The sequence below is a fragment of the Chlamydotis macqueenii genome, chromosome 1 (assembly GCF_036417535.1).
Source record: "Chlamydotis macqueenii isolate bChlMac1 chromosome 1, bChlMac1.mat, whole genome shotgun sequence".
In the NCBI taxonomy this organism is placed as follows: domain Eukaryota; kingdom Metazoa; phylum Chordata; class Aves; order Otidiformes; family Otididae; genus Chlamydotis; species Chlamydotis macqueenii.
The window spans coordinates 20,424,163-20,432,407 of NC_141556.1; positions in this window are offsets into that span (position 1 = coordinate 20,424,163).

Below are 8,245 nucleotides of genomic sequence, written 5' to 3' on the forward strand. Positions count from 1 at the left end.
TCTGGCTTCCTCACTATACGGTTTACACCTTCAGATTCACCTGTGCATGACTAATATTCCCCCTCAGATATGATCTCACAAGATACAACATTACCATGGTCCTCACATCCTGCAAAGGGATGCTTTTTGATCTCATTTACCTCCTCAGTTGTGGTATATGGCACTGGTAAAGTACTTGTGAGCATGACTGTGCAAGGCTGGTTGTTCTTAAAAGAAAGGTTGTTCCCAAACCTCACAGAACCCAGAACAGCAATGCACTGTGGACAAGATGCTGCAACCCTATCAAAAGGCATATTACAGCACTATGCTGACAAACAAAGACACAACTGTTTATCTTCAGTCTTGTGAGGTGGTACAGTGTCCCTTTACCTCTTTTGGCTGATCTTTGTGAACTACTAGATTTAAAGACAAATCCACGTATCACTGATCCATCCCCTAGTTATCACTGATACTTTGGTAGAAAGGCTGACTTTTTCATACTAGACTGAGTGGGACATATGGTCCAAAGTCCTAGACAACAATTCTAGAACAGGGATCAACCTTTTATCTTCAAATATTGAAGAAAAGTGCTGTCCCTTTTTACCCCTACATGTTTACCGAATATCTTCCTTGTTTTCTGATTAGGAAGAATTCTGTACATTTTCCTTTTCATTCCTCTGATCCTGCAGTTTTAGCCCTATTATAACAAAAGGGTGAGTAAAGAGGAGATAATATTGGTGCTCATCCATGTTCACACCAACTGCTATAGAATCAAAGTTTTTTGCTTCTTATGGCCTCACTAACTGTTCCTTCCTGACATCTTTCTCATCCTTAGAGTCAAAGTGGTTCTCTATTTATAAAAAGAGGTAAGTAGACCCTTTAGATCTCTGGAATGGTTCATGTTGATCCAAACAAACGGTCTTCACTGAAATACAAGTTTTAAAACAGACTGGAGGCTGTATCAATGCTTTTTATGGTACTGATAAAGACAGAGCTCCTTTATCATCAGAGCTCCACCAGAACTCATGCTACATCAGTGTGCTTGCTAAGAAATACCTCTGAGCTGCATTTGCTAAGCATTCCTATGGAATATTCTCTTTAGATAATAGTTAAAGACCATTTGACAGAGTGGTCTTTAAGCTGTACAGCTGCTGTGCAAAGGCCCTTTACTCCATTTTCATTTAAGCATTTGTGGGAACTACTGCTTGAAGTCACCTACTGCAAGAAGAGGTATGCAGACTGTCACCTGCAGACAGAAAGATATATAAGCATTTCACCAAGATACACAATTGACAGTGAAGCCTACATCCTGCCTTACTTACCCTTCCACTATCTAGCTTGAATCTTTTAACATCATGTACCGTTGGGATTTTGCAGTTATAAAGCATGCTCTACCATACGTGCTGGTGGATGAGAAGCTTAACATGAGCAGGCAATGCACCCTTGCAGCACAGAAGGCCAACCGCATCCTGGGCTGCATCAAGAGGAGCGTGGCCAGCAGGTCGAGGGAGGTGATTCTGCCCCTCTACTCTGCCCTGGTGAGACCCCACCTGGAGTACTGTGTCCAGTTCTGGAGCCCCCAGCACAAGAAGGACATGGACCAGTTGGAGAAGGTCCAGAGGAGGGCCACAAAGATGATAAAAGGGCTGGACCACCTCTCTTATGAAGACAGGCTGAGAGAGTTAGGGCTGTTCAGCCTGGAGAAGAGGAGGCTCCGGGGAGACCTGATAGCAGTCTTCCAGTACCTCAAGGGGGCCTACAAGAAAGATGGGGAAAGGCTGTTTAGTAGGGCCTGTTGCAATAGGACGAGAGGTAATGGTTTTAAAATAGAGGGAGGTAGATTTAGATTGGAAATTAGGAAAAAAAAATTTTACGATGCGAGTTATAGAACAGTGGAACAGGTTGCCCAGAAAGGTGGTGGAGGCCCCATCCCTGGAAATGTTCAAGGCCAGGCTGGATGAGGCTCTGAGCAACCTGATCTAGTCAGGGATGTCCCTGCTCCTTGCAGGGGGGTTGGACTAGATGACCTTTGAAGGTCCGTTCCAACCCTAACCATTCTATGATTCTATGATTCTATGAACTTTTGCATGAGGGAAGGTGGGGCCTGAGCTCACCCCTACAGACATTGCAAAGATTTAAAAAAAAAAAAAAATCATCTTTGGTATTACGATATAATGAAAGCATATGTAAACTACACTCCACAAAAAAAAATTCCCCAAATTACAAAATACTGCACCGAAAGCACAAAGCTTGCCCATCTACTCACCTGTAGGTCTTCTAAATAGCAAAACTACTATCTACTAGAGACTATTACCGAGCAGAAGCCTTTGGAGCAGTTATTTGCACTCTTATGTATATATTGCTGTTTACAAAAGAGCAGACAGAGCTGTAAACAAGGTAATAGTATTCCCCTTCTCTCCATCATAGCCTCTTTGGCATTAATTATTCAATTTCTAGCGTTTACAGTTTGGCACCATTATGTTCTGCGTAGTAACTCCACCTGCAAAGGCCTTTATGGGAAGCTATTCCTGCCAAATGGTAACTGACATCAGAACAACCCTCCCAAAAGTGTCCTATTTTCTGTTTAGCTCCCAGAACTGCCTCCCTGCGTGATCAGATGAAAAGGATTGCCAGTGCAAGTAAATCCAGGGTCTGGGAATGCCCCTTAAGCATCCCTAGTTATTAGCCACCATTAGCTTAGCTGACAAAGGAAACTGCACATTTAGAATTGGAGTGCCTGTCTCAATTCACACAGCATAACTAACTGAGCCAAGACAAAATGTCAGTGGGAATCAAAATGCAAAACAATAATTGCTATGTGAAAAGTTCTAAAAATATCGTACTTATATAGCAAAGAATTACAAAACACTGTGGCTAAACAATTTATATTGGATTTTGACTTTTTTTTTTGCAAGCCATGCTGAGAAAACCTCAGTAGCAGAAAAAGGCAGAATTTATAGAAAGTTAATGCAACAAAAAAAAAAAAAAAAAAAAACCACCTATTTGAACTGAAAATTTGTGTCAAAGACAGCCACAGGGAAGGGAAAACAAAGTACTCTCTACATAAATACCTGATTAAAAAAAAAAAAAAAAAGTATTTCTGAAATCAAACATCATTTTCGGTACTTTTATTTGGACTTCAGAAGATACTTCATTTAACGTAAACTCAGGTAACTGCTTAGGCCAGCACAACCCATGTTAACAATATTACTGCAAATACATTATTACTTTCTCTCATAACCATTTCCTCCTCCCTGATCCTTTCCTGGAAGCAGTCTTCATACAAGCAAATAAAAGTTATTCCCTGCCTTCATAAATTCTAGTAATATATAAAGTTGGGGGGTTTTATTTATTAAATCCTTTAGAGTGACTTTGCTGTTCTCAATTCCTTGCTCTCAGTACCAAAATTTGCAAATGTCATATGCAATTAAGTATAAACTCTTGAGTGCAGTTGTTTTCCTAGTTAGGTCACTGACAAGGAACTATCTCCGATGTTTACAATGAGTTAATACTTCAGCCTTAGTATAATTAAGTTAAAATTCAATCAGCAATGAGACACAAATCCAGTCTTAATTACTTTACTACCTTTTCTTCATTCTAGAGGACAAACCTGGTCTGCAGATGATTAAGATGGTATGCAATGGAGGAAGCTTTGCTGTTAGAATCCCCAGTCATTTACTGCAGAAGAAATCCCAAAATAGATGGGCTCATTCAGAATTAAAACCTTGTCTCTTCATTTACATGGGGAAGGACTGAGAAGTAAGGTGACATCAAAATCTGAGGAGGAAAAATAAAAAGTCAGTCAGAAGCACAACTCAATACTTGACATCCACAAAAAAAAACCCAAACCAAACCAAAAAAAAACCCAACCAAACAAGAGAATCAGACATGGCTCATAGATTCCTCTGTTCAAAGAAACCCAACTTGTATGTATCATTTAACAAATAGTAATGGGCCCTAAGCAGGTTTTCTTGGCTTTGTCTGAGACACGTCTACCACCTCAGACAGTGCCTGACACTGGCTAATAAAGAGATTTTCCGAAGTCACACATATATAAATCAGTTCTGGTATATAATATGGTTTCATAATGCAGACAAAAGCTCAATAGGCTCAAAAAAAAAAAAAAAACAACTACAATAGGAACTTCAAATTGAGCACTCCTGAAAGACGTATTCCAGCACTATCCTCACTCTGTATAAAGGGTAAGTATGAATAAATCCCGTGAACATCCCATCATATGCTCAACTCCAAGTCAAAAATCACTGACATACACCTCTGATGTGTTATAAATCCAGAATAATAAAGATGTTAGAGAGGTGTGTTTGTAACAAATGAAGTAATTAATACAAAAAGCACAAAGGAATCATGGTTTTAGCAGTGAATGCTGCTTAAAGTTGCTCACAACTTCTGTGTAATTGCTGATTCTTTATTTTCTGAGCACCCAATTTGACACCTTGAGCAGAGCCAAGTGCCCGCTGAAGTTAATGGGGTATGTATGCTAAATACATAAGTACTCTCCTGTGTTAAGTGTTCTTAGAAATTATACCCTTGTGATACTAAATTGGACATCCAAATTTAGTATTTCTGACCTCTATTTTAAGGTTTTGATCATTAAGTTGGCACTGCCTAGATACGGTCCTGGAAGAGGCTGGAGTCTATACAAGCAGGAAAAGGGGTTATTCTATTAAATATATTACCTCAATGCATACGAAAGGCAGTAATTCTTTGTGATTGACTTAAGAACTACTATGTCTTGATATAGTCTTCATGATTTCTTATGGAAATTGTATCACTGATGCAGAAGTTGCTAGAGGTGAAGTCAAAGGAAGAGAATCTTATCAGAGGAGGTTTGGAGATAAATACGTTAACCGCACAATTCTGCTAAAACATGGTAACAGCAGCAAAACGGTTAATACTCCCAACACTGGTACTATCAGTATGCCATTACAACCTTTAATGTTACCAAAGGTGTACAAATTCAGAAAGACAGAACTACATCAATTTATCATTGCAGTATCAATGTTATCTCTACTACCAAGGAAAAAATGGATGGAAGGAACAAAAAAAAAAAAAAAATCAGATTAAGATGAACAGCTCAGTGACAGGAGAGACTCTGGGACCACAGAACACAACTCTCTCTGCAGCAACTGAACATCTACAATTGTCTAATAACACATAACATAATATTGACAGAGAAATAGGTATATTTAAGGCATATTTTAAATTCTGTCATAATGGGAAGGGATACAAGGATTTCATATTGTTTCCAGTTGGATTTAGGCTCTTGTTATAGCATCCCTGGAAGCCTTCTGAGTCCAATGCATGCCCCAATACTGAGAATGGCACAGCACCAGTTACTTATGGTTACTGCAGTGACATTTCCTTCTTCTCTATTCCCCAAAGAACCCAAACAATTTCTTTGGAAACATGCTCTCTTGCTTTCTGATATTCTACAAAACATAACAGGGAACCAGGTACCTGCAGTTTGCTCCAGTGACTGGAGTGCAAAATGACTGGTTTTATATTAGTTTATTATCAGATCACTTTTAATTCATGCCAGGTTCAGTTAAACATGCAAATAAAGATATTTATTCACAATATCTGAAACAGATAACAAGTTTTGAGAGGCATAAATGGGGGAAAAGGGAAAAAAAATTACTCTTCTGAAATTAAATAAGAAAAATTTTGCTTTCTCCCAGTCAAGATGCCTTGCACAGACTTTCCTAACATTAGTCTTGCCAAATGACTGTTCTTTCACATACTTACACCTCAGACTGCGTGCTTTACGGAGAATCTTTATCTTTAGACTATCACTACACCAATACTGCTACATTCACCACAAGCTGGCAGTCTGGAGCCTTCTTTGGGAACTGCAGTTACTTTTTCTTTCCTTTGCAGTCATGTCACCAGATCACCATTATCTCAGCCTTTTATTCTTCATATTACTTGGTTGTTTGCGAGAAGACTTTCCGGCCCCAGCTCTGCTAAGATTTTTAAGATCTACTTTCTGAAATTGCCGGTGTCTATTTGTAAAACAGAAAGAAGTTTCAGCTATTTCACTCAATCTGTGATGTACATCTATAAATTATATACTGAACCACTGATTGATTCTCAAGCCACTTCGAAAATAATTTAAAGAAATAACTAAATTTAATTAAGCTCAATTTTCACTGAACCTTAAGGAAATTTTCAGAATAGGATATATGAAAAAATGAATAGGTACAGAGAGATGCATACAGGAAGAGCAACATACAGGGAGAAAGCACAAACTTAATTTCCAGTCTTTTCAAAATTTACTGTACATATTTTTACTATAAATTAGGAAACTCTTCAAAGTCTTTTTAAAAAAAAAAGTTAAGAGACAGATATTGTAATATTATCATGCTTTCTGTGGTGTGATAAGTATAACCATGTAATTACAAGTAAAATTCAACATACCTGTTACAGTTTTATAGTTCTCCAAGAGATGCTTTATGACATTATATATTTCTATTTTTATTATTATTGCATGTTAAATAATCACCATAATTATCTGCCAACAGGTGGCTGATAGAGGCTTCTTAGCTAAGCTCCCACACCTCTATTACCGAGTCCAGTGTCAGATTTGGACAAGACCAAACTTTTTAAGTAGCTGTATTCATATAAATGCACTTTTGCAACAGTGGAAACTGGGCAAGTCAAAGTAACTTCACTTCAAATCACTTTGGCCTCAGTTACTTAACCTCAATTGTCTATAGTAGCAGTTCAACTGTATCAGTAAATCCACACTGTTAAGTTACAAAGTTATATGGAATTAAGAAAGACTGCCAGCACACAGTGTAAAAGCAATTTTGTTGTGACTTGACATGAGATTTACAAAGGAAACATTAACTGTAACAGATCATTTACTATGTTGACTGGTACTATCCATTTAGAAGACCACACAAGTACTACAGAAGTACAAACATACAAATGCTAAAGAAGAGTGTTCAAGAGCTCCACTATTTCAAATAAAAAAAAAAAGCAATCACCTGATTTCTTCATGTACAGACATATATCCACCAAAACTTCTTTTACTAGATCTATTGAAAAAAATCAATGACTCAAATGATCAAAAAAGTACTTGCTTAAGCACTATTTATCTCTCTAAACACCACTAAAACCTAGCACTACTTTCAAACCAGTGTTGTTAATGTTGGGTTGTTTTTTTTCCTACTTCCACTTCCAAATGTAAGATGCAACTTATGACCAGCAACACTGGAGTCAAAGAAGCAGAAATCTATAACTGTTGCTGGGAATTTGACAAGAGCTGTCAAAGTCTCACCAGATCACATCTTTACCCAGTGCTCTTTACATACATTAAAAAGAACCTAACAAAGCACCCTGCTTCACCCCCACCCAAAAAGCCTGGATCACTCAGTTCACTAGACAATCTTGACTAATCTTTCTCAATCACAGAAGACAATCACTGGCCCACAACTGAACACCAAAACTGGAGGAGCTTTATCCAGAAAACTTCCAAGATCTCAAGCATATAACACACCACTGCTTTGCTGAACCGACACAATGCACATCCTTAATCTCTGAACTGCCTTCCCTGTGATGCTACACAGGGGACAAGACTGAAGTGTCATGTGAAGTGCCCCTCCCGAGGCAGACAGCGGCTGCAAGTATAGAAAAATAGAGGCCAGAACCAAGTCGAGCCTGCATTAGATTACAAATAAATACCAAGGTGGCATTTTTGTAAATGCAAATACTCAAAACAGAGATTAAATTCCTGAAAAGGTGAAGGCTGTGCTCAGACGAGCGGCGCACCCGCGCTCCAGTGCGGCGATGCCCACGAAGGCCTCGCCTCGGGAGTTCGGCCAGGGGAGGCTGCCGGCCCTTCCTGAAGCCGGGTCCCTGACGGCAGCCGGCTACGAGCACGCCGGGCACCAGCTGCCCGCGCTGTCCCGCCCGTCAGCCCCCGCTGCAAGGCCGGGAACGGCCGCTTCCCCTCCTGGGGAAGGCGCTGCCGGCCGGGCAGAGGCTCCGGCAGTCCCTCGAGGCCTGCGGCGCCCCGTCCCCGCAGCCCCCCTCAGCCGCCTCAGAAACGAAGCGTGCGCAGGCAAGCGGCCGCTCCTTTGCAGAGAAGGCTCGCGTCTCATCCCGGCCTCGCCGCGGGGGCGGTGCAGCAGGACACCCGGCTCCCCGCGGCCGCCGCCCCGATCCGGATCCGTGATCAGAGCCTCCCCGCCGCCCCCTGGGCGGTGCGGCCCCAGGGGCAGCCATTTTACGGGCCGCGGCC